Raw genomic sequence first — 27,580 nt, 5'->3', positions numbered from 1 at the left:
AGGGAATCATAAGGGTTGACGACCAAAAACGAAGTGCTCGGATTAAAAAGGATATAAGAAAAGGATGTAGTCTTTCGCCTCTACTGTTCAATCTGTACATCGAAGAAGAAATGATGGAAACAAAAGAAAGGTTCAGCATTGGAATTAAAATGCAAGGTGAAGGGATATCAATGATACGACGCGCTGATTACATTGCTACCCTGAGTGAAAGTGAATAAGAATTACATGAGCTGCTGAATGGAATCAAGAGTCTAATGAGTAGAGACTGTGGCCTGAGAGTAAATCGAAGAAAGACGAAAGTAATGAGAAGTAACAGAAATAAGAACAGCGAGAAACTTAACATCAGGATTGATGGTCTCAAAGTAGATGAAGTTAAGGAATTCCGCTAACTAGGCAGCAAAATAACAATGACGGATGGAGCAAGGACGACATCAAAAGACTAGCACTGGAAAAAAGGGCATTCATGACCAAGAGAGGTCTACTAGTATCAAAGATAGGTCTTAATTTGAGAAAAAATCTGAGAATGTACGTTTAGAGCACAGAATTGTATGGTACTCAAACATGGACTGTGGGAAAACTGGAAAAGAAGAGAATCGAAGCATTTAAGATATGGTGCTGCAGACGAATGTTGAAAATTAGGTCGACTGATAAGGAATGAGGAGGTTCTGCGCAGAATCGGAGAGGAAAGGAACGTGTGGAAAATACTGACAAGGAGAAGGGACTGGATGATAGGAAATCTATTAAGACATCAGGGAATTACTTCCATGGTACTAGAGGTAGCTGCAAAGTGCAAAAACTGTGGAGGAAGATAGAGATTGGAATACATACAGCAAATAGTTGAGGACGTAGGTTGCAAGTGCTACTCTGAGATGAAGAGGTTGGCACAGGTGAGGATTTCGTGGCGGGCCGCATCAAACCAGTCAGAAGACTGATGACTCAAAAAAAATTAAGAGAGCCGTTGGTAGGTTTCGAGTGTGGCGCAGATCCCACGATGCCATGGACTTAAGTTGACAAGGCACTGTACAAGTTGGTAATGGCTCCATAATGATGTGGGTTGTGTTTACATGGATCACTGACTTGACATAGTTATGTTCGGCTACTTGGAGATCATTTGATAGGTAAAAGCCATGGATGAGGTGTGGGCCAGATCATGCAGGGGAAGTTAGGTGACAGATACGAGTTTAGAAGTTTTTTCAAGTCTTAGCCAACTGATAAGAGCACGTAGGATCGCTGTGCGAGGGTTTTACGGAGGAGGATCAGGTTGGGATAGTGGGTGGAGCAGGAAACGGTATTGATATGGATCAGGGCTACAATATTGAGTGTGATCCGCTAAAAACAGCATCTGCAATGAACGATACAAATGTGGGCTTGGTTGCTGCTTTTATGCAGTATGATCGGCCCCAACTGAAAAAGTTGTGTCAGGAGGGTCAATATGGAGTTACATCAGCTGCTTCGGGCGGCTGCTTTGGTAGGCATGGGAGTAGTTCCTGTTGATACTATTGGTGGGTGGGACTACACAAGGCATAGTCTGTGTCTCAGTAGGAAAGGAACAGGTAAATTGGCCAGGACGATAACAAAATCTTTAGGGGGGCGGACACTGATACTCATGGGAATACTTCTTTTTTGGCTAAGATCAGTGTCCAATGATTCAATGTTAAATGAAATTAAGCTTAGTGAGAAGCTCAGACAAGCAGGTACTAGAAATGCTAAAATATCACAAGATTCTCATAAAAATACATTGAAAAATAATGTTAGTATGTTGCACAAGAAAATCAGGGGATAAAAAACAAAATATATGAGCTACCTGTTTGTTCAGAAGTTTTAGAAACTGAGGTTGGAATAGACGTACTGTGTATGTCTGAATGGAGAGAGGAGAAATTGCCATATATGTTAAGATTTATCACAGTGTCAGAAATTTAGAAATTAATAATTTTGTGTAGAGCAATATATAGAAGCATGTGCCTGTGAGATTAAACTAAATAATGGCACATGGTACTTTTATAATTTTAGGTGTGCACAGGTCCCCAGTAGGAAATTTTCAGTTATTTCCGAAAAACTTGAATTCTTTGTTGTGATATCTGTGATGTTTTTATAGACCATGATGAATTCCAAAAAATAAAAGCTGTTCTTGTTAAGAACGGTCTTCCTGGTCACAATGCACAGCTAGTTAGGGTATATGACATAGCTTCATACAGCAGTGCAATACAGTCTTTTAAGCTGGTACACTCAATTAACGATTTAACCATTGCAGGTTTTAGGGAAAGCTTGCAACAGTTAGATTGAAATGAAGTGTACAGGAAACCAGACACTAATTTAAAATTTAACATATTTCATCATACCTTTCTGAGTATACTTGGAAACAGTTTCCCTAAGGAAACAGAGAAACATAATTGTAAGAAACCATCTAAACAGAGATAAAAATATCTTGTAACTAGTAAAAGGAAATGTATCTTATAGCTTGAAGGAGTATGATCCAGAAACAATAATACATAATAAAAACTACTAAACTGTATTAAGAAAAGTTATTAAAATGTCCAGAAATATGTACATTAGGTCTGAGATTAGTATCTCTGATAGTGAAATTAAAACAATTTGGAATATTCTTAAAAGGGAAACAGGGCAGCTGAGAGTATAGGAAGACTGTATTTCCATAAAACTCAATATGAAATCTGTTAACAGAAAATCAGAGTAGAAAATATTTTAATAATCATTTTTCAAATGGTGTGGAGAAAATAGGGGCCAACTGTTCACTAGAAAATGTGAGGCTGTATGTGGAAGAGGCAATGCCCATGCAGTTTGGTAAAACTGAAATTTCTCCCACCTCTCTTACAGAAATTAGAAAAATAATAAATGCTCTCAAAAGCAAAAGCTCACGTGGAATTGATGTAGTAACTCACTGAAACAGGGCATTTTTCCAAATATATTGAAATATGCTATAGTTAAACTGCTGCATAAAAAGGGGGATGGTCTGATGCTAACAACTACCACGCAATCCCACTTCTGACATCTTTACCCAAAATTCTTGAAAAACTAACGTTTCAGGAGTAGGTTTACATATTTGTATGAATGGACTACTAACAAAATATCAGTTTGGTTTTCAGAAAGGCTTTTCTCCTGTAAATGCAGTATATATTTCAATGGTCAAATATCAAATGCTCTGAATAACCGAACATCATAGATTGGGATCTTTTGTGATCTCTCAAAGACTTTTTACTGTGTGAATAGTAAAATTCTTCTAGATAAACTTAAGGACTGTGGAATGAGTGGAACACTGCACAAATGGCTTAATTCATATTTAATTTATAGAATGCAGAAGGTTGAAATTAACAGTACATATAGTGTCCAAAAATGAGAAGAGTTCTCTAAGTGGGATGGTATTAAGAACAGTTTCCCACAGTTTTTGGTCTTGGATCCTTAATTGTTCTTCATATATGTTAATGATTTTCCACTCTATATTCATGAAGATGCAAAGCTAATTCTTTTTGCTGATGATACAAGTATAGTAATAACAATCAACAAACAAGAATTAGCTGAGGAATCTGTATATAATGTCTTTCACAAAACTATTGACAGTTCTCTGCAAATGGACTCTCACTAAATTTTGAGAAAACACAAAATACACAGTTCTGCACAGTAAACGGAATTACACTGTTGTTAAATATAAACTTTGCCTAGGAGTCTGTTGCTAAGGCAGAATATTCCAAACTTCTGGGTGTGTGCGTTAATGTGAAATTGAACTGGAAGAAACACACAGATGATCTGCTGAAACGTTCGAGTCCACCTAGTCACGCTATTAGTGTTACTGCAAATTTTGGTAATGAACATATCAGTAAATTAGCCTACTTTGCCTATTTTCATTCGCTGCTTTCATATGGCACTGTATTTTGGGGTAATTCGTCGTTAAGAGAAAAAGCATTCATTGCAGAAAAGCGTGTAATCAGAGTAATAGCTGGAGCACCTTCACACAGTACCATCACAATACATATATTTACTTATGAAATTTGTTATTAATAATCTATCCCAATTCAAAAATAATATCGAAGTGCATAGTTGCAACACTTCAAGAAAGGATGATCTTCACTATTCTGGGTTAAATGACGTTGGCACAAATGGCTCTGAGCACTATGGGACTTAACATCTGTGGTCATCAGTCCCCTGGAACTTAGAACTACTTAAACCTAACTAACCTAAGGACATCACACACATCCATGCCCGAGGCAGGATTCGAACCTGTGACCGTGGTGGTCGCGCGGTTCCAGACTGAAGCGCCTATAACCGCACGGCCACACCGGCCGGCGACGTTGGCACAAAAAGGGGTGAATTATGTTACCGCAAATGTCTTTGATCATTTGCCAAATAGTATAAAAAGTCTGACAGATAGGCATCAGCATTTAAAAACAAATTAAAAGAATTTCTGAATGACAATTCCATCTACTCAGCCAATGAATTTTTTATATGAATTACTAAATGTAAAAAAAAGAAAAATAATTGAATCATATCGTCTGAAGAAATCTGTTAAACTGACACATTCCACATCATTACGAAATGTCGTATTTATGATCCATAGAACAAATATTAATATATGTTTGCAGCCTTCCATGGTCTTCACGTTCCCGAACAACGATGGAATTTTTACGGATACAAATGCGCCGTATCATCGGCTCACAATTGTTTGCGACTGGCCTGAAAAACTTTGTGGACAATTCGAGCGAATGACTTGGTCTCCCAGATCGCAACTCAGTCTCATCGAACATTTATGGAACGTTATCGAGAGGTCAGTTCGTGTACAAAATCCTGCACTAGCAGAAACTTCGTAGTTATCATTGTCGTCAAGAAATCTGCTGCGGAAAGCCATCGTTTGCAAGTGGAAGCATAAGAAGAACATCCTCTTTCGGAAACAACGTGCAGACATTAATTTCGACGATTCGAAGACAACGATTCTGAGGAGAGTGACAAAATGTGTGCTGGTCGGTATGGTGCACCATGATCTGCTGCAGCCGTGTCAAACGGTGAGTGTTGAACGCTACGAAGCATACTTACCCAATCTGAATCGCGCACTTAAAGACGAACGCCATCAGTATGCTCAGAAGCCTGATAAAGTGATTCTGTTTGATGACAATGACTAACCACATGTTGCAAACCAAGTGAAGGAAACCTTGAAGGGACTTGGATGGGATGTCTCACCCTCACCTCCACATTAACCAGACGTCGCCCCTTCTGACTACCGTTTGTTTCGATCCACGCAGCATGGTCTTTCTGAACAATACTTCAAATCTCTTAGCGGTCTTGAAAACTGGCTCCGTGACCGGATCACCTCAAAATAACCTGGTATTCTTATTACGGAATCAATTTCTTGTTTTTTATCCAACAAACAGCAAGAATTAATTCAAGAACCTGATAATAAATCACTGTATTGCATCGTAGATTCTCCAGGTTTCACGAAAATAGCAGTCCCGCTCTCCATGTTAAACTCGTCCGTCCATGCTTCCTCCTTCATAGTGGCGATCGTCCCAGGACTGCTTTTGCTTCATTCGTCGTACATGCCATATCCATTATCTCCCAAATTCCATCGCTTGCTGTCCGCTCTGTTCTGGATACCCTGGCTGCCCTCCTTATTCCGTCTATCTCTACGGCCTGTACTCTGCTTCTCTGCCACTCCCCCTGAATCAGTGCTACTGCACCGTAAATTACTACACTTTCACTACTTTTTGTAAAATCCTCGTCTTTGTTTCTTTTGATGTTGTCCTGCTCCACAGAACACCAGTTAGCATTTCAGTTGCTCCTCTTGCGTGCACATCTGCTTCACAGCGTCACCTAAGAATGGACAGTCGATCCTAAACATTTAAATCGCTTTACAGCTTTAATAGTTCCTTGCGGCAGTACTGTATCCCTCCCATCTCCACCGAAAGTTAAATACCGTGTTTTGCTCGTAAAAGCCCGCCTGTTGTAATGTTTCCTTTAGCTTCTTTAACATAAATTTGACATTAAAAAATGGTTCAAATGGCTCTGAGCACTATGGGACTTAACTTCTGAGGTCATCAGTCCCCTAGAATTTAGAACTAGTTAAACCTAACTAACCTAAGGACATCACACACATCCATGCCCGAGGCAGGATTCGAACCTGCGACCGTAGCGGTCACGCGGTTCCAAACTGAAGCGCTTAGAACCGCACGGCCACACCGGCCGGCATATTTGACATTCTCTGTACTTTGTGATATCATCTGCAGATAATAACGAGTAGATAGTACCATGCTGGAAAGGAATTCTCATACCTGCGCATGACTGATTCCACCATTCCAATATATACTGCACATATATTTGAAGCAGGGTCGGCGGCATACTGCAGCCCTGTCTAAGTCCTTTCGACGTTTCGAATCTCTCTCTCAACTTTTTACCCACTTTAGTAACTCTGTACGATTAGTAGTAAATTCTACGAATTATGGATATTTGTTGTGCTTCTACGCCTCTATACGCCATTGCTTCCCACAGTGCGTCGATGAGTACAGAATCACACGCATTTTTCTAAATCCACGAAGATCAGACGTGCTTCCTGATCCTTCGAATAAGCCTTCTCACTTATTTGTCTAAAGCTAAAAATGTGATTCATACAAAAGAGTCCAACTGTAAAACATGCCTGGTTCTATCGATATTTTCCTCAATCTCATTCTCTAACCTGTTTCTTAGTATAGCGCTAGTAAATCTGATGGTAGATGCCGTAATACTAATTCCTCTACAATCATTTGGGTGCCTCTTGTTTCCTTTTTTTCAGATAGCAAATATGTATGATATATACCACTTTCTTGGCATTTCCTCTGGCTCCACAATCTGACTGAACAAATTACATACAGGTCACACCATTTGAGGAGGCCAATATTTCTACAATCACATCAAAACTCCTCCCGGTCCACTTGTCTTTCCATTTCTAGCCTTTTTCAGTATCTCTTTTACTTCTTCCTGTAGTATTAGTTTTGTATATCCTAATATACTGCTCTTATTGTAGACCTGTATCTCAGGATTTCTGTTTTCTACCAGAAGTCCTTCGTAGCGCTTTTTCCACTGTCTAATGGATATAGGTTGTATTGTGGATGCTGGATTGCTAACCATTTTCATCTTCCTCATCATCCTCCATGCCTCGGCCGATCTTCTGTATCTAAGCGAATGTTCTATTGCCATACATATTCTTTTCCATTCCTATTTCTTGCACTTTCTTGTTAATTTTCTAGCCTCCTTTTTGTATTCTTTGTACCTATTACAGTCATGGCAAATAGGAATACAGGGCAACTGCTGAAGTGTGTAGAAGTGAAAGTGAGTACATCGTAGATACAATGACAGGTACATTCTCCTACTCCACTGGCAGAATTATTCCACTACGCTTTTGGCCTCGAACATTAACTCAGTCTTTTCCAGACTGGGGTTTCTTATCTCAGACTGACACATGTGCACTTTTTCGCACATCTGGAAGTTTACAACTTTATCGAGGACACACGTTGCATGTGGGTCAGTGAGAGGCAACACACGGCTCGACGGCTCACGAGGTGCTGTCGGGATGAAGCCGACGGGCGAGCATAGAGGTGAGAAGGACCGCCGCGGCCAACCGGTGGCCAGCCGTGGTCTGGTCACGCGCGCCGCCCGGCCCCTCATCTCTGAGGGGTCCACTCAAGCCGGCTGGCCTCGTTCCAGCGCTCCTCTGCCTGTCGCCGGAGATGCTCTTTCCCGGATTCCGCAGTTCAGAAGTGATGTGTGGAAACACTGACACTCCACGATGCACTTTCTCAAAAGGAAAACTCCCCACGCCATCGAGAATAATGCCGCAAATCTCTATCACACCAGATACTTTAGGTAGAGCTTGTGAGAATTATTTACTGTAGCCGAGCAAGTGTCGGACACTGGGCAGGACGTATGTGGAAAGCGATTATAACTGCCGCCGACCTTATAACGCCGGGAAGACAAACAGTTCTAGGGACGGGCTACATAACAGGCAGTAACCAAAGATGTGTCCGGAGCGTGAGGAAGTTCACAGACAGGACTTAATATGGTAATGGAAAGTGTACTGACAAGGGAAACTCCTCATCGCATGCCCCCTCAGATTTAGTGGTAACTTGGCCCAGTGGATATCCCGTCACAAACTGAACACAGATCAAGTATGAAAACAGAAAGGATATACTGAAACACAAAAAAAAAAGTAGAAACAGTGAACGGTTCAAGCCTAACAAGTACTAGGAGGGTCACTCTAAAAGAAATGCACACTATTTTTGTAAAAATACAGTTTTCATTCTGCATGTGTGACATTTTTACAGTGTGTAGATACATCCATTCCGCTTGTTTTCAAACGTAGTTCAACCTGTTCCCGTGAGTGGTACCGTCACAGCGTGTCTTCAAGATGGCTGCTACGCTTGACGTCCGTCAGAAGCAACGTGCCGTCATAGAATTCCTGTGCTGTGAAAACCAGACAGTGGGAAACATCCACAAGAGGTTGCAAAAGGTGTATGGAGATGCTGCTGTCGATCGAAGTACAGTTCGTTTGTGGGCAAGCAGGTTACGTGATCAAAGCGGGCACGGCAATATTAAGGACTGTCCTCGCAGCGGCAGGCCTCGTACTGCACACACTCCAGACAATGTGCAGAGAGTTAACGAATTGGTGACTGCTGCAGAAGCATCACAGTGAACGAATTGTCACGCTACGTTGGGATAGGGGAAGGAAGTGTTTGCAGAATACGGAAAGTGTTGGCGTTAAAAAAGGTTTGTGCCGGGTGGGTTCCCAGGATGTTGACACTGGCTCACAAAGAAACAAGAAAAACGGTATGCAGCGAACTTTTGGAACAGTACGACAATGGTGGAGATGAATTTATTGGAAGAATTGTGACAGGTGATGAAACATGGCTCTATCATTTTTCACCAGAGACGAAGAGGCAATCAATGGAGTGGCATCATGCAAATTCACCCAAGAAAAAAAATCAAAACCACATCTTCTGCTGGAAAAGTTATGGCTACGGTGTTTTTCGATTCCGAAGGACTCTTGCTTGTGTACATCAAGTGGAACCACCATAAATTCTGATGTATATGTGACGACACTGAAGAAACTTCAAGCTCGACTGAGTCGTGTTCGACCACATCGGCAAAAGTAGGATGTTTTGCTGTTGCACGACAATGCACGGCCACATGACAGTCAAAAAACCATGGAAGCGATCACAAAACTCGGTTGGACAACACTGAAACACACACATTACAGTCCTGACCTGGCTCCATATCCAGAAAAGTTTAAGGGCGTCAAGGTTAAGCGGTCACAGTCGTTTCCTTGGAAGTGATTACATTCGCATTCATACGAACACCTAAACCGGGAAAGGAGGTAAATTTACTCATTTACCAGTCGTACAAATTAGGTGCGTCGATAACACATTCGGCCGGCCGGTGTGGCCGTGCGGTTAAAGGCGCTTCAGTCTGGAACCGCGTGACCGCTACGGTCGCAGGTTCGAATCCTGCCTCGGGCATGGATGTGTGTGATGTTCTTAGGTTAGTTAGGTTTAATTAGTTCTAAGTTCTAGGCGACTGATGACCTCAGAAGTTGAGTCGCATAGTGCTCAGAGCCATTTGAACCATTTGATAACACATTCCTATCAAGTGACACACGTATTTTCACAAACGCAGTGTATGACACACCGGAAGTGTTTCCCGGTGGAGAGTTCGGTCGACTTGTCGCCTTGTCATCAGACATTTGCGGTTAACATTAGAAAGCCACTTCCTTTCGGCTGCTAACAGAGTAGTTGTGAAGAATCCACTGTCATTATAGGTCCCTGCCTTACATCTCTATGTTGCAGACGGACGTTACACCACAACACAGATACAAATTAGAATACAGCGAAAAAAAATCGGCACCTAGGAGGTTTGAACACAACTGACCCGTCTGTAAGTCGAATTCCGTGTAAGGGGTTCATCACCCTGTTGGAGCAAATGTAATCTCGATGTGTTGTTCACTTTCTAGAACGACAGTTCACAGGCGCTGCCTGAGACATAAAATATCTTTGCTCCTGTCAAAAGAGAGCTGCAATACGGTCGCATGTCAAAGCAGTCTCTGCCGCAGTTGCAGTCACTCGCTGCTGCAGTGTAGTTGGAGTCTGTCGCTGGTACAGCGCAGTTCATAGTTAGTAGTTGTTAAAGTCGCAGTGCAGAACAAATTGTAAAATTTTATTATATGTAACTGAATAATAATTGTGATCAGCCGCAAAGCTAAATGATGCCATGGAATGAGATGATGATGAACAAATGAATTATTGTTAATATAATGAAAACTCAACAGTGTAACCATCTATTGTAAGGTAAATTTTATTATTTTTATTGGCATGCGCGTAGTTAAGTCACTCGTCTCAGATGTTAATATGAGTTTGTTTCAGTCTTTTCTTTTGTGATTCGTCAGCACCAGCTGATCCAGATTTGTAATATATTCAATTTTCCGGTGTAATGGGTTGTAGATCTTTATCAATAACGTAAAAAGTTTTCAGAATATAGTTGTTTTTACCAATCAACTATAAAAGTACAATTTCCCCTTAAGTCACTGCCAGTCCAGATCCAGTCATTTATCTAAATTAAAATGTTCCAGAACCTTTGTCGGATGATAGTCATGTGTTCTTTAGTAATCAGACGACCAGCTGCACAGCTGTGTCACTAAGTAAAGACAATTTGTAGAGTAATTTAGATCTCAGGCAAATGTTATCCAGTATTAGTAGATAAGCCAGCATTGCACTAAGCTGTGCCATTTACGAGCAGATATATAGACAGCGTTATCCGGCGACACCATCACGAGGTAAGAATTTTTCAGTTTATTTCTCACGGACAGATTCAGATTGATTTCACTGGGAGATGGCGTAGCGCAGCTTATGTCAAAATTTATCACTTTTCATACGTAAGAATTTAATTATCCAAATTTCATTATTTTTATTTTTCTATTTGTACGGGAAGGTTACAACCTTCACCACTTAAGCACGACGCTGCCTGCTGCTTTAGGCTGCTGCATATTGCAGTTCATGTTCTTGGACCGTTCCCTGTTTGTATTTGGCTTTTTTCATAGTTCAGTACATGTTCTTGCTGTTTTCGTGTTTGATCTAACAGGTTGTCCACTGGACCCTCTTACCACTAGATCTGAGGAGGGCGTGACAGGGAGTTTCCCTTGTTAATTCCAGTCACAGTAGGTTTAATTAAAGGCGTCGTGATGGTACAGTTTGGCATATTAGCGGCACAAACGTCAATTTATAGTCAACGTAAAGAAATGTAACGTATTGTGCGTAAACAGACGGAAAGACCCTTATTGTACAAGGGACAGTCAAATGAAAATGACACAGACTATATATCGAGCATGGCACGGACGTTAGTAACGCAGGTACGTGTGTATATTGGGGCGCCATCTACTAAAAATATAGGAAGGAATAGGGCGAACGTTCATCACTGTGCCACTTGTCTGTTAGACGTGCTCAGCGAGTCGTATTTACGTCTATGGGGGGCGGGAAATAGGAACAACGAGGTGCAGCGCGGTTTATGACTTTGGAAGGAGTGTCGGAGAGTGAAGTTTATTCTTGAAAGTCTGCTGTGTATGGCGAACACAGTATGTTATGTGCGTGTATATTTGAGTGGATCAGATGATTTCGAGAAGGTCGGGGGTCATTGGAAAACAACAGTCGGCCAGCACAGACTCATCGTGTCAGTACCTCGTCTAGCGGACAGTGCTACACATTCGACTCATGTTGGGCACGAGTCACGGTACCTCTCACACCGTCATGACAGAGCATCTGAAGTTCCGGAATATCTATGCGCATTGGGTTCCACACAACTTGACGAAGGAGCGAAAGCTGAACAGGATGTCGACAGCAGGGCAGGACCTAGAACGGTATCACGACGAAGAATATCGCTTCCTGTTCCCTATTGTCGCGAGAGATGAAACATGGTATCATCATTTTGAGCCGGATGCTAAACATTAACAACAGAAGCACGAGGAATCACCCCCCCCCCTCCTCCCCCCGAAAAAATCCAAAGGTGTTTATACCAGTTTCGGGAAAGTCACATTGACCTCTTTCTTTAATTGCAATGGTCCGCTACCCATTGACTTCTGGAACACGACGCCACAATTAACGCACAGCGGTTTTTGGACAGTTCGCATCATTAAGTTCAAACTCCGAGGAATGTTGACAGACATCATCATTCAGTTTCAGGATAATGCCCGCCCACAAGTTGCCAATGTAATTCCGACGACGCTGGAGAAGTTTCGCTGGGAAGCTCTCACATATACTCCTTATAGTTCCGAATTCTCCCCAAGCGATTTCCAAATTTTTGGAGCCCTGAAGAGAGACATTCGTGTTCGTTGATTTGCTTCGGACGAAGAAGTGCACGACCGGGTACAATGATGGTGCGTAGGCAACGACAAACATTTTTCCTTGATGCAAGTGACCGAATTGTCTCATAGTGGGACAAATGTATTAACAGTTGTGGTGTTTACTTTTGAATTAATAACCACTTTACTTATTTCAATCTGTCTCGATTTCATTCGACTACCGTTTTTATATTACGGGATTGCCTAAAAATCACTGGAAGCTGTCACGTCCATCAAATACCTCAGAGTAAGAGCACTGAGCATTCTAAAGTGGAATGAGCGCACAAAAAAGCATCTCAGGGAATCCAGATACCAGACTGGGATTCATTGTAAGTGTCCTCGTGGAGTGTACTCCATTCATGAAGGAGGTATCTTACGAAACCCTCGATCACTCGTTGCTTGGAAATTACAATTCTGTATGGGACCCATACCAGAAAGAATTGATAAAAGATACAAAGAGGAGAGCAACCGTTCCGTTACAAGTTCGTCTCACAAGCATAGAAGCGTCATTGAAATATTAAAGACCCGCGCCAGACGCTACGGGAGAGACGTTGTACATCGTGGTGTGATTTACTGTTGAACATTCGAGAGTGCTTTTCCTTGAAGAAGAAGGAAGGAAGGTTAGAGTTTAACGTCCCGTGGGACGTCTAAATCAAGGCCCCATCTTCACAAAGGAAACTGCGTAGAACTGTAGCAAGATCACCCTTGAAAACTGAAAACTGCAACACGATAATGCTCCCGCTCATACCTCAATGCTTGTTCGTGATATTTAGCGAAAAAACAAACCGTTACTTTGCCTCAGCCACCGTAGCTGACAGATATAGAGCCTGCAACATCCTTTTAGTCCCGAGGCTGAAGATAACCATGCATGGACGTCGTTTTGCCACCATTGGTGAGATAAAACAGAATTGCTGAAGGAACTGAACACCATAACGAAAAGTGCGTTCCAGAAGTCCTATCAACATTGGGAAAAGCGCTGGCAAACCTGTATTGTATCTGAAGGAGAGTACTTTGAAGGGACTAAAGTTGACGTTGATGAATAAATAAGGATAGTTAAAAACAATAATTCCCGTTACTTTTTGACCATAGCTCGTGTATTGCTGAATAAAGGCCTCTTCTAGATTTTCCTCACGTCACGCTGTTTAATAAGAGATATTCATGTTGTTCCTGTATATTTTCTAATCTCATCTAACGGCCTTTCATTAGGTCAAGTTCCCGATCTTTCCTTATCTATTCGAATAAACCAAAGAACTTCCTTTTTCCATCTAAAGTCTATTCGACTGGCTACATGTCCTATTTTCGTTACAGTCACAATTATATCTCCCATTCTATGCTTTCCCCTTATCCATTATTTTCTTTACCCGTGTTTCCTTCTAATTCCCACGTAGCGTTTCTTTATTACTAACGAAGCAAACCTTCTATATTACAATACTTTTCGCATTTGATCTCTCACTGCCGCAAATCAGAACCAGTAATACACGCTAATGTTAAACTTTTCTTTTCAGATGTACTATATTAGTCGGCAGGACGTCGACTGCACGTTAAGTGTGAAAACGCAACGATTTGGTCTGAACATGCCACAGAGTCCTACACTGACACTAAATATGTACAATGTTGTTCAAGTGGACCTGATTTCGTGAAGATTATTTCTCGCGAAGCAGCACTCGTCATTGACTTAAACACCGTGTAGTGACATTTCCTTGAAAAGAACCATTGCTGACTGTTCCGTCACAGCAACACCTGCTGCCCATTCCTCTCTGAAACTCAGCCGCACGTATCTCATTCCATTAAAGTTTTATGTCTTTCCACTTTCCACAGTGGCATCAGCGTCACTGTTACCGTCGTATCAGCCCTCGTATCTTGCACTTGACTAATTACGACTGACATTGACAGATATTTTCTTGAACAGACGAATCTCCCGTTTTCTATTTACATCGATAACAGAATCTCTGCACCTCAAGTGTCTCGAAGCAAAATTCATACAAAACCAACCTCTTTTTGGATTGCCCAGTGAAAAGTTAAAATGGTACCAAATAAGCTTTAAAACAGAATGCTGTTAGAAACACACTGCTGGACATTAAAATAGCAGCACCTTGAAGGCGGCATGTAACAAACGTCGAACTAGTATAAAGTGTTTTACATACTTGGATATGCAAATGTTTAGTATTTTAGCGTAACTGCACAAAATAGGAGCAACTCCACTTACATTCGATATACAAGAAAATAATACACAGTGGGTTTCTATTTCAGAAATCGTATCGTAAAATTGGTTGTTTGTGAGAAGATCCTGTTCTGCCTCGTGTTAACGTTATCGCCTCTACTCAACATAACTCACACTGAGGTGACAAACACGTGGGATAACGGTATACATATATACAGATGGCGGTAGAATCGTACACAAGGTACTGTATAGAAGATCAGAGCATTTGGGGAGCTCTCATTAGTACTTACGTGATTCATGTGAAAAGCTGTCCGACGTGATTATGGTCCCCACGACAGGAATTAACAACTTTGAACGCAGAATGGTAGTTGCAGCTAGACGGATCAGACGTTCCATTTCGGAAATCGTTAGAGAATTTAATATTCCGAGATACACAGAGTCAAGAGGGTGTCGAGAATACCATATTTAAGGTATTACCACTCACCACGAGCAACGCCGTGGCCGCGGCGTCTGCGTCGAGATGTAAGTGCTAACAGACAGGCACCACTAAGTGAAATATGGTTCAAATGGCTCTGAGAACTATGGGACTTAACATCTGAGGTCATCAGTCCCCTAGAACTTAGAACTACTTAAACCTAAATAACCTAAGGACATCACACACATCCATGCCCGAGGCAGGATTCGAACCTGCGACCGTAGCGGTCGCGCGGTTCCACACTGAAGCGCCTAGAACCGCTCGACCACACCGGGCGGCCTAAGTGAAATAACCACAGAAATCAGTGTGGGACGTACGACGAACATGTCCTTTAGCACAATGTGGCAAAATTTGGTGTTTATTGGCTATAGCAGGAGACGACCGATGGGAGTGCTTTTGCTAACAGCACGACGTTGCCTGCAGCGCCCCTCCTGGGCTCGTGACCATAGCGGTTGGAATCAAGACGACTGGAAAACAGTGGCCTGGTCAGATCAGTCCCGATTTCAGTTGGTAAGAGCTGATGGTAGGGTTAGAGCGTGGTGCAGACCCCAAAAAAGACAGGGACCCAAGTTGTCAACAAGGCATGGGGAAGCTGGAGGCGTTTCAACAGTGGCATGGTCTGTCTATGGAATGGACCGGGTCCTCTTGTCCATCTGAACCGATAACTCGCAGGAACTGGTTGTTTTCGGCTAATTGGAGACGATTTGCAGCCACTCGTGAACATCATGTTCCCAAACAAAGGAATTTTTATGGATGACAATACGCCATGACACACGGCCCCAATTGTTCGCAATTGCTTTGAAGAACATCTTGGACAGTTCAAGCGAATGATTTAGCCACCCACATCGTCCGACGTAAATCCCTTCGAGTATTTATGGGACATAATGGAGAGGTCATTTCGTGCAAAAAACTCCTGCACCGGCAACACTTTCGCAATTACGGCCGACTATAGAGGTACAATGGCTCAGTTTTTGTGTAGGGGACTTCCAACGTCTTGTTGAGTCCATGTCACATCGAGTTGCTACACTACTCCGGCAAAAGGAGGTCCGACACGATATTAGGAGGTATCCCATGACTTTCGTCACGTCAGTGTAAGGTAATGCAACCGGGCGACGTCTTCGTCAATCGCCGATATTCCGATAGGGGAAAATCCCGTCGTCTTCAAGGCACAAATGCAACTAGAGAGCCCTCTGGAAGGAAATATAAGCACTCAGTAGGTGGAGCTGCGGCGACCAAGTACCATAATACTGTATGTACACAAAGATAACAAACATGCCGTAAAGGACTACAGCCACCACCCAACCAGAGATGTCCAACGTCAGAAGCTATCTGTAGGAAATATTAATTGCGAGTGGATGAGAAAGCGACATGAACTCTATGTCCATGTTGCTTGATCACTTGGCTCCAGGATTCCAAGCAGAATTTAAGCAAAAGCTTGCTAATTTAATCTCAACTGCCTCCTTAACAAGACTATCCCAGCAATCAGAAGTGCACACCAGTATCTCCGTGTTGTTATATTACACTGGACTACAGGTACTAAAGTAAGCGTTGGCAGATTTTCTCCGCTTGTGTAAGCCTGAATGAAACTTCCGCTCTATACAGTGATCATCCACGGTCCTGAGGGACTCACCGATGAAGGACTCGCCACAACTGCATAGGATACAGTAGATGCCTTACGCAAACGATCATCTTTTACACACTCTAGCTTTACAAGGATTTAAAGTTACTTATTTTGGTTCAGGAAGGTGTCCACTGCTCAGCGATACACATTTTAAATAAGGTGCCAGCAGCCATTAAATGATTAATTAATAATAAAGTTCAGTTTGAGAAAAATCTAAAGGATTTATTGGTCGCCAAATGCTTCTACTACATTGACGAATTTCATAGCAGAACTGATTGATGTGTGTATGTAATTAGTAATACCACATAATGTGAATATTGTGGACAAATTTTGAGCAGTAATGTGACCACTGTAAATAAGTTCTGTAAATTATTTTTTTTTTTTTAAATTTTGATCACTAAATCTTCTCGGGTTATCAGCCAAGTCAAAGCGTTGTTCTGCGGCAATGTTTCAACAAGTTTCCTACTTGTCATCTTCAGGCAAAGTGTCGGGTTTGTGTCTTGTCCAGGTCTTTATGCCTGCTGGACCGCAGGATTCCTTTCCTCTTCTGCGTCGGCAGCGCCAATCGGGCGCCTCCGGAAGGTGTGTCGTGCCCCACGATTGGCGGGTGGGAGGGGGGGGGGGGTAGGGGGGGGGGGGTAGGGGGGGGGGTCAGGGACTGTGGTGGTGGGAGTCGTGTCCTGATGGGGCCTGTCCACTCCATCTACTGCGTTCTCCTGTTTCACATTGCAATTTTCTTGTCGTATTTCTGTTATCGCTATCTCGGTTGACAAGGTTATCGTGGACTGATATCTCCACAGCCTCTCTAAAGATCAAATCCCAGAACCCGTTCTCCCCGCACAGCAGCTTTGTTTGTTCGAAATCAAACAGGTGGTTTCCGTTGATACTGTGTGCCACCACTGCAAATTTCTCCATTTGGCCTAAGCGAACGCTCCTTATGCGTTCTGAGCAGTGCTGCAATATACATCGCTCCTTCTGGCCTATGTATTTGCCACACTCGCAATTGATGCTGTAGACTTCAGGTGTCTGTATTCCTAGTTTATCCTTCACTGAGCCCAACATACTCTTGATCTTGGCCAACGAGCGTAAGAAGTTTTAATAACAAGTTTGTTTGTGTGTTTTAATGTTGCTCTTTTATAATATCCTGGCAATCTTTGCCTTGGGACGCCCTGCATACGAAAGGAACACCAAGAGCTTAATATGCTCTTCACGTACGTATTCAGTCTTCTTGCTTCGTTGGAAAGCGCGTGTAATCAGCGTGTCAGAATGGTCGTTTTCGCGAAAGGTTTTTGCCAAGTGCTAGAGTTCGGACGGTAGACTCTCCTTGTCGCTTATGTCTTGTGCTCTGCGTACCACAGGGCAGTGTGTGTCCTCTTCCTGTAAACCGAATGACCTAACGTGCCGTCAGTCTTCTTCTCTATCACGATGTCGAGGAAAGGCAGACATTGTTTTCTCCACCTCCATGGGGAATTTAACATTCTCATGTGTGACGCTGAGGTCGTTCTTTTTTTTCAATTCCATGATGCGTGGCTACAATAGCCTAATAATTATCATATGCACCTAAATCCACTGATCATTTAATATTTGGTGACCGGTTTTATATCCTTTTTTTCTTTTTACCGATCTACTTCCACAAGGGCAATTTCGTTTGGGTTCTGTGGAAGGTACATTAGCATATCTGCCCTTATTCTGGAAATATTTATAGTGTAGGCCTATTCTTGTTTTCTGACGTGTTCCATATCCCAGAGGATCTCTGTGAAATTGGAACGATACGTATATATAAACTAATTTAATCTAAAATGAACCTAACCATAGATGGTGACCGAAAAACAAACTTGCAATGACACCTTCCGCAGGTACAACGTGTTTCACAATACCTACTACCGGGTAATAGGGGTCATAGAGTCAACTTAGTCGATACAGTTTTGATAAAGACCTATGTCCCCAACGTACCGCTTGGATATAAAATAAGTTTGAAGATCGAATCATTTTCAAATCTCCTGTTCCACGCCACACTCACAGCAGAGACAACTGATCTCTGACCTGTTTGCTTTACAGGAGTACACAAAATGGGCAATGTTTCGAGCGTTCGTTGTCGGAATCTCTTCTACGTCACGAAAGACGCCGTCTTGGAAGTCGAGAATGCGGTGCATCTGAGGAGCACCACAGTCAGCCCTTCCAATTGGAGGCCCACGAGGACAGTCCGTGGCGCGTACGCCACAGCACGCGATACTACAGGTCTTACGAGTGGCGGCAGCCGTTTCAGGCGGAGAACGAGTAACTAATTCAGGAGAGCTTAATAATTCTTGACTGCGGCCTTAAATGCACGCGACAGCACACGATAAAATTAAGACCTTTACTGTGTTCCATTCCAGTTAAATATTGGTTTCCCGTGGGCCCTGCACGGAACCGAGCGTTAGCGAAGTGTGGCGGATAAGCCGACTAGTGTGGCGTCACAATTTCATTGCAGGACCCGTATATCTCGTGGTCCCGTTCTAATTGCGAACGTGTCAGTTTTTCGCAATCGTTGTTGTTGTCGGACGAAACGGTATGTGATGACGTAATCACAATAGAGGCTGACGACAGTGCTTTCTATTCCGTTCGTGTACGCCGAAAAGCGTGAGATTTGAAAGTGAGCGAATCTTCAAACTTACTTTATATCGACACGGTGAATTTTCGGACATAGGTTTTTTATTAAAATTTCGCCTTTACAAATCTGGAAGCCTATAGAAGGAACTGTGAAATACGCTATCCTGTATAATGGACATGTCTCACCTGGGGGAGAACAGGGTTCCAAGCAGAATTTAAGTAAAAACCTCCGTCTCTGTTTATGAGGTCATTTGCTAATTTGATCTCCACTGCTGCCTTAATAACACTATCCCAATAGCTGGAAATTCACGCCGTAATCTCTTTCTTGTTATATTCCATAGCATGGCCTATACGATTAAGTTTTTAATGTTAATTTCTTTTTATGAAAGCGAACGCATCCTACGTATCAACTTCTACTTTTATCTGAAAGTCGTTCCTCTCGTTGGTAGCGCCGTATGACGGCGCCGAAGCAATCTCCATATTATCCAGTCCTGCCCATTTCCCATGCTTACAGGATTAGCAAAGAACAAATGCGAGCGTAACAAATCCTGTTACCGGTAAAAACGGTTGCGACGTTTTCACATTGTTTTGGACAAAATACGTCCCTTCACTCCTTGTTTGGCGATATGTTGCACTTTATAGAGATCTTACCAATGTAAAGCAATTTTTTTCATTTGCCATTTTTGTCTTTTACCGTTCCCTGTTCCTTTCACCTTGAAAATTAAGCCTATTGGAAGAGCATATGTCTGTGCATCGCTTACTTCTCGTTTTATTGAATACTTTTTATGACCTTGGAATCAGTTCTTATGAATGTTTCTGAATGACTCATCACTGCCTGAAACAGTTAATTGTTATTTCACTTTCGCCATATCGTACGTTCCAGTCTTGAAGCAGAGAAAACCTTGGCTAAGGATATACGACAACAGAAGAAGGTCTTGTTTTTTTGTATTAAGTTTCAATGACTGAGGAAATAGCACTCTTCTTCAGCAACACAACCAATACTGACTTACAAACATCACTACTACATAGATACCGTTCAGAATGAGGTGTACACAAAACTAGTTACGAAAACCGATCACAATTTTAGACTGGTAAAAAGGGAAGAACGTTTAGGACGCCATTGGAAGAACGTGCTATGGTGGGTAAAGGTAACCCTTCCACATTTGCAGCAAAACAGAAAGATTCAAAACGCAAAGCTCTCAGCATTGATGACACTACATAGATTCTGCACTAAACACGGAAACGTAAATAAGGACATATTAGGAGAGGTGGGAATTAGCAGTCATCTGGAATATCAGTCCCACGGGGCTTTAAATGAACGGAAACCGTTAACAAATATACACATATCAAAAAAAGTTTTGCATCACTCCGATTCCCAGAACTCCTGAATATAGACGCTGACTGTGGATATTGTATCACAGACACAGACCCTTTGACTGTTCAGAGATGTCACCAAACCCGCCCAAAGATGTAAACAACCATCCATGAGCAACGCCAATTAGACGGAGGGGGTCCGACAGCCGATCACTTCCAGTCATTCCACCAGAAAGGAGGTATACGGCTTGTGCTATCTGTAGTTCAACCTTGCCTAGACGCTCAATAACGCAGTTCGATCTCTTCCGCATTGTTACTTTGTGCCAGGAATGGCTCTCAACAAGGTAAGTGTCCAGGCGTCTCAGAGTGAACCAAAGCGATGTTTTTCGGACTTAGAGGAGATACAGAGAGACGAGAACTGTCGATGACATGTCTCACTCAGGCCGCCCAAGGGCTACTACTGCAGTGGATGACCGCTACCTACGGATTATGGCTCGGAGGAACCCTGACAGCAACGCCACCATGTTGAATAATACATTACGTACAGCCACAGGACGTCGTGTTACGACTCAAACTGTGCGCAGTAGGCTGCATTATGTGCAACTTCACGCCCGACGTCCTTGGCGAGGTCCACCTTTGCTAGCACGACACCATGCTGCGCGGTACAGATGCTCCCTACAAGATGCCGAATGGACCGCTCAGGATTGGCCTCACGTTCTCTTCACCGATGAATGTCGCATATGTCTTCAACCAGACAATCGTCGGAGACGTCTCTGGATGCAACGCCTTAGGCACACTGTCCAGGCCGGCCGGAGTGGCCAAGCGGTTCTAGGCGCTACAGTCTGGAATCGCGCGACCGTTACGGTCGCAGGTTCGAATCCTGCCTCGGGCATGGATGTTTGTGATGTCTTTCGGTTAGTTAGGTTTAAGTAGTTCTAAGTTCTAGGGGACTGATGACCTAAGAAGTAAAGTCCCACAGTGCTCAGAGCCATTTGAACACTGTCCAGCGAGTGCAGCAAGGTAGAGGTTCCCTGATGTTTTGGGATGGCATTATATGGGGCCGACGTACGCCGCTGATGGTCATGGAAGGCGCCGTGACGGCTGTACGATACGTGAATGCCATCCTCCGACCGATAGTGCAACCATATCGGCAGAATATTGGTGAGGCATTCGTCTTCTTGGACACAATTCGCGCCCCCATCGTGCACATCTTGTGAATGACTTCCTTCAGGATAACGACATTGCTCGTTTAGAGTGGCCAGCATGTTCCCCAAACATGAACCCTATCGACGATGCCTGGAATAGATTCAAAAGGGTTGTTTATGGATGACGTGACCCACCAACCACTTTGAGAGTTCTACGCCGAATCGCTGCTGAGGAGCGCGACAATCTGGACTTACAATGCCTTGATGAACTTGTGGATAGCATACCACGACGAATAGAGGTATGTATCAAAGGGAGAGGACGTGTTACTGGGTATTAGAGGTATCTGTGTGTACAGCGGTCTGGACCACCACCTCTGAAGGCCTCACTTTATGCTGGTACAACATGCAATGTGTGGTTCTCATGAGCAATAAAAAGGGCGGAAATGATGTTTATGTAGATCTGTCTTCCAATTTTCTGTAAAGGTTCCGGAACTCTCGGATCCGAGGGTCAAAAAATGGTTCAAATGGCTCTGAACACTATGGGACTCAACTGCTGTGGTCATAAGGCCCCTAGAACTTAGAACTACTTAAACCTAACTAACCTAAGGACATAACACACATCAATACCCGAGACAGGATTCGAACCTGCGACCGTAGCGGTCGTGCGGTTCCAGACTGTAGCGCCTTTAACCGCTCGGCCACTCCGACCGGCGGATCCGAGGTGATGCAAACCTTTTTTTGTTGTGTGTATAAGCTACTCGAAAATTTTGCACTGCTGCTGCGATGAATTCCTGCAGCGCCATAGAGCTCGATATCGTTGACACAAGTAGTAAAGGTAAAGAAGTCACGAGCACAGTTTGTTAGTGCTGGTTGTCTACATCAGGGGCAGGTATACCTTCAGGGACAAATCTGTTGTTCTCTTTTGACTGACTTGTCCTTAACCTATTGTTCTGTTAAGTGCTGGAGTACTTCCAGCAAATAATTGAGGACATAGGTTGCAAGTGCTACTTTGAGTTGAAGAAGTTGGCACAGGAGAGGAAATCGTGGCTGGCTGCATCAAACCAGTCGGTAGACTGATGACTCAAAAAGAAGTGGATTATGACCCCTTGGGGACAATTTGTCCTGAGAAACCTGCCCCACCCCTCCCACTTCCCTCTCCTACTCACAATCTCTCGGGAAAACCTCCAACCCTCCACCATCTCCCTCGCCAATACAGGTACACTTTTGATATCAAATTACTTGACTAATTAATTAAATCGATCAATTACTTAACTCTGGGAACCCCCCCCCCCCAAATCCTCCCCCACCCCTCTCACAACTGGAAATTGGCTGGAAAGACTCAGTAGATTGGCCATTTGGTGGTAAATCCACTGCAGTGTATGGAGTATAGCTTAAACAATTTCAGATAGACAAGGCAATGCATGGAATATTGTTTACAGGTTATGGAATACAAGGCAGTGTTTGGAATAGTTTATTTATTTCTTTAAAGGATTTGTCAGGAAATTGCCTGCAATGTATGGAATATCGTTTATGTAAACAGTTTACAGGATACAAGATGATGTATGGAACATAGTTTGGAAATTTGTGGTAAGATCCTATGGGACCAAACTGCTGAGGTCATCGGTCCCTAAGTTTATGCACTATTTAATCAAACTTAAACTAACTTACGCTAAGGACAAAACACTCACCCATGCCCGAAGGATGACTCGGATTCGAACCCCCAGGAGGGGGCGAGACGCGCAAACCTTGAGAAGGCGCCCTAGACCCCGCGGCTACGCCGCGCGGCGAACGTAGTTTATTTAAAGATTTTGTCAGGAAACCGATTGCAGTATGTGGAACATTAAAACAGCTGTGACGCTTTTGCATTTCAGTTGCATAAGGAAACACGTAGTTACACTGTCAAAGACCGTTTTAACATTTCTGAAAAACTTTCTCTAGTTTAGTGACCCCTGCAAGTTGCCCAGAGACGGGATGCGCGGGGAGGACTTGGAAGTGCCAGCAGGCTCGCCGCTCCATTATCGTGTGGAATTGGTTAGAACTTCTGTATACATCCAAGCTGCAGCTGCTTGTTTCCCTGTACACCATGGCTGGCTGAATTGATGGTCAGGAGGAGTCAGCGACTGGAAGTAATGGATTAGCTTACCCTGTAAAGGGTGGTTACGTACAAAGAATGCGCCGACCTGTCTGCTCTTGCCTGTGGCAGCGGGGACCAGCGAAGTACCAGTGACCTGGATGAGTAGTGATAGAAGAGGATATGTGTGTTGTGTGAGGAGATTCAGAATGATGAGTGTTTGTGGTGGATGTATTCATGACATCCGAATTCCTACCACTCCAGTCATCCCCAGATGCCATCCATGGCTGGGGGTGGTGCACTGTGGCATACTTGCACGTCCATAACTGCGGCAGTTTTCTCCAGCCTCTGAACATTGGCTCCGACAGTGTACGAGGGGACTGGCAAGCTGTGCGTGGACGTCGGGACATGAGTGCATGGGATGTACGAGTGTTTCAGAAATCTACGACATCTAGCCATCACTGTCATGAGTGCCGCGCTCTGCATGAACTGGATCATGGATTAAGTGTATCATGTTCAGTGCTTCTCAATACATCACAGTGCACTCTGTCTTGTAGTGGCATTTGTTGTTGTTACTATCCTATATCACAGCGAACCCTTCCTTCTCCTCTTTGTTTGTTCTGGTGTAACTGAGAAAACCAGTAAACTTAGGAATTCCAGAATAATTTAAAGCAAATACAAGTTGTCGGAAATACCACAACCGTAATCGTAAAATTCAGATCGTTATCTGAAATACCTACTATTATTTTATAAATCACCACTTCCTGTCGTGACTTCAAATAATAATAGGTTTGGATTATTTAACGAAATTCCTCAACAAAAACGTAACGTTGTTTATGCACGCAAAGTACTGTGCAGTATCGACCTTTTTATTTCGAGTAGTTTCAAACAGTATGTGTGTGTGTGTGTGTGTGTGTGTGTGTGTGTGTGTGTGTGTGTGTGTGTGAAAAGCAAATCATATAATCACGTGTATTAACGATTTCATTAATATTTCCTGTTGCACATCTTCTGAAGCACCATTTGCAGATTTTTGTGACATCTTCCAGATATGTGTGTGTTTGACAATATTCTACACATTGTGTAATACCAAATTTAATAACTGATGAAGCAGTTTGTTATCAGTGGCAAGTGTAACACAAAGAAAGTGCGCCAGGAAGGCTGAGCCAGTTTAGAATCCATGGCACAATGAAAACGTGTAATTATTTAAATATCCCACGCTAGTTCCTATGTTTTCTGCAAAGTAAACTGCAACTCTGTCTATCTGTCTCTTTCTCTTTGTATACAACATTTGAGTTTAGAGCTTTTCTAAAGCTTCTTTCGAGTCAGCCTGCTACTATTTTTAAGACAGTGTCAATTTGTGTGTGTGAAATAGCTACCATGTCCACCTTATTTTCCGTAATGACTGTCATGGGACCAGAAATTAAATATTTATTGACTTCAACAGTATTTTTGGATCGATTCCCAGTCATACATTTGCTTTGAAAGGAAGGAATCATGTGTGTGCGTGTATCCAACAGGCTGGTTCATGCATGCAGAAACAGGACGTAACCACTTAAGGTGGCGGAGGACACTGACACAATGTGTGCTTTTATTCCAGAGATTAGTGTGGTATTTCACAGAGCTGTGGGGCAGCCAAAAGCCGACAGCAATGCAGCGAACCCACTGGCGCTTCCAAGTCCTCCCGGCGCTCACTGACACCAGGCAGCTTGCAAGGGTGGCAAGATTCGAGAAAGTTTTCAGATATGTTTAAGCGATCTGCGACAGTGTATTAACGTGTTTCGTTATACAGTTGAGATGAAAAAATGCCGTAGCTGTTTAGATATTCCAAACACTGCAATCGATTTCCTGACTAATTCTTTAAATAAAGTTTATTCCATACATCATCTTGTATCCTGTTTAAATATTCCATGCACTGCAGTCAGTTTCCCAACAAATTCCTTAAATAAGTAAATAAACTATATCCCAAACACTGCCCTGTATCCCATAAACTTTTTAAATAAACAATATTCCATGCATTGTCTTGTATACCAGAAATTGTTTAAATAATATTCCACACACTGCAATCGATTTCTTGGCAAATGGCCAGTCAACTGAGTCTCTTTCCTGCCAGTTTGCAGGTGGGGGATAGGAGCGCAGGGGTTTCCCAGAGGGGTAGGGGTTAATTACCTTATCGATTTAATGAATTAGTCAATTAATTTGCTATAAAAACTATACTTGTATTAGAAATGGGGAGGGAGAAGCTTGGAGGTTTCCAGAGGGATTGCGAGGAGGAGGTGGAGGGGGAAGGGACTGGGGAGGTTTCTCAGAAGCACAGATTATACCCAGGTGTTCATAATCCACTTATCAGAACAATAGATTAAAGAATTGTTAACGAAAAGGGAATGTATGCTTTCCCCTGATGTAGGCAACCAACACTAACAAATTGTGTTAATCCTGTCTTTACACTACTACTGGCATGGTGACAAAAGATGGATGCAGATGCATTACAGATGGTGATGAACATACCTTAGTTGTGAAATGTGATGGTTTTAATGTGTAAATTTAAAATACTAGTTAATCTGGCAATACTTCACAATTACAAAATATGTATTATAATTGGATTTACATCTTAATCTCCTTCTCCCACCTCTCTCTGTTCATCTCCTCCTCCCCAACTCTATGTCCATCTCTTCTTCCTCATCTCTGTCTACCTCCTCCTCACCCCTCTCTCTCTATCCCCTCCTTCCCTTCCCTCTGTCCATCTCCTCCTACCATCTTTCTATGGCCGTTTCCTTCTCCCATTTCTCCGTTTGATCATCGTCTCTTCCTGCCCTCTGTCTGCCCACGAACCTTGTTTATTGTTACAGCAAATTCATATTCCATAGAAGCATTCTAATCACAAGCCGATGAGCCACAAACACAACTTTTGTGTTTTCACAGAAACTATCTGTGAAAAGAAAGCATAAGAGAACACTGTGATGAAAAAAAAAGGAAATTAAAAAAAAAGACGTAACACAAAGGAATTATCCAAATGGGACGGTAATCGGTAGGTATGGTGTACAAGTACAGACAAGCAAATGATCATAATTTCAGAAAAACTGGGTGATTTATTCGAGACAAAGAGTAAGTCAATAATGCGTTTGGCAACCACTTATTTATGCAATCAGTTATTAGGCTTGTAATCGACTAACAGAGTTGTTGTATATCCTTCTGAATGATATCGTGCCAAATTCTGTGCAACTGGTACGTTAGATCGTTGAGATCCTGAGATGATTGGAGGGCTCCACCCGTAATGCCCCAGGCTTTCTCAATTGGAGAGAGATCCGGTGACCTTGTTGTCCAAGGTTTAGCAAGCACGAAGATATGCATTAGAAACTCTCACTATGTGCAGGCGAATATTATATTGCTGAAATCTAAGCCCTAGATAGCTGTCATGAAGGGCAACAAAATGTGGCGTAGAATACCGTCGACGTATTGCTGTGCTGCAAGTCTGCAGCGGATGACAACCAAAGGGATCCTGCTATGAAAGGAATTGGCACCACCAGGATGTCGGGCCGTGTGGTGAGCCACTGTCGGGTTGGCATCCGACTGCGGTGGGCGGCGCCACCAGGCACGTCTTCGCTGTGGCCATCGGGGCTCAGTACGAATTGGCAGTCATCACTGAAGACAATCAAAGACGTGTCTGGGGACGCCCGGCCATACGGCCCGACAACCAGGAGTGCTGTTGGGGGATGCCACTTCTTTTCATAGAAGGATGCCATTGGTTGTCATCCGCAGCAGCCTTACGTCACAGCGGCACGTCGACGATACTTTATGGGCTTACATTTCAACAAGATGATCCCCACCCGCACACAGCGATACTTTCTGCTG

This window comes from Schistocerca serialis, chromosome 9 (assembly GCF_023864345.2).
Source record: "Schistocerca serialis cubense isolate TAMUIC-IGC-003099 chromosome 9, iqSchSeri2.2, whole genome shotgun sequence".
Lineage (NCBI taxonomy): Eukaryota > Metazoa > Arthropoda > Insecta > Orthoptera > Acrididae > Schistocerca > Schistocerca serialis.
The sequence above is the reverse complement of the archived record's forward strand: the minus strand, read 5'-3'. Positions refer to the sequence as shown.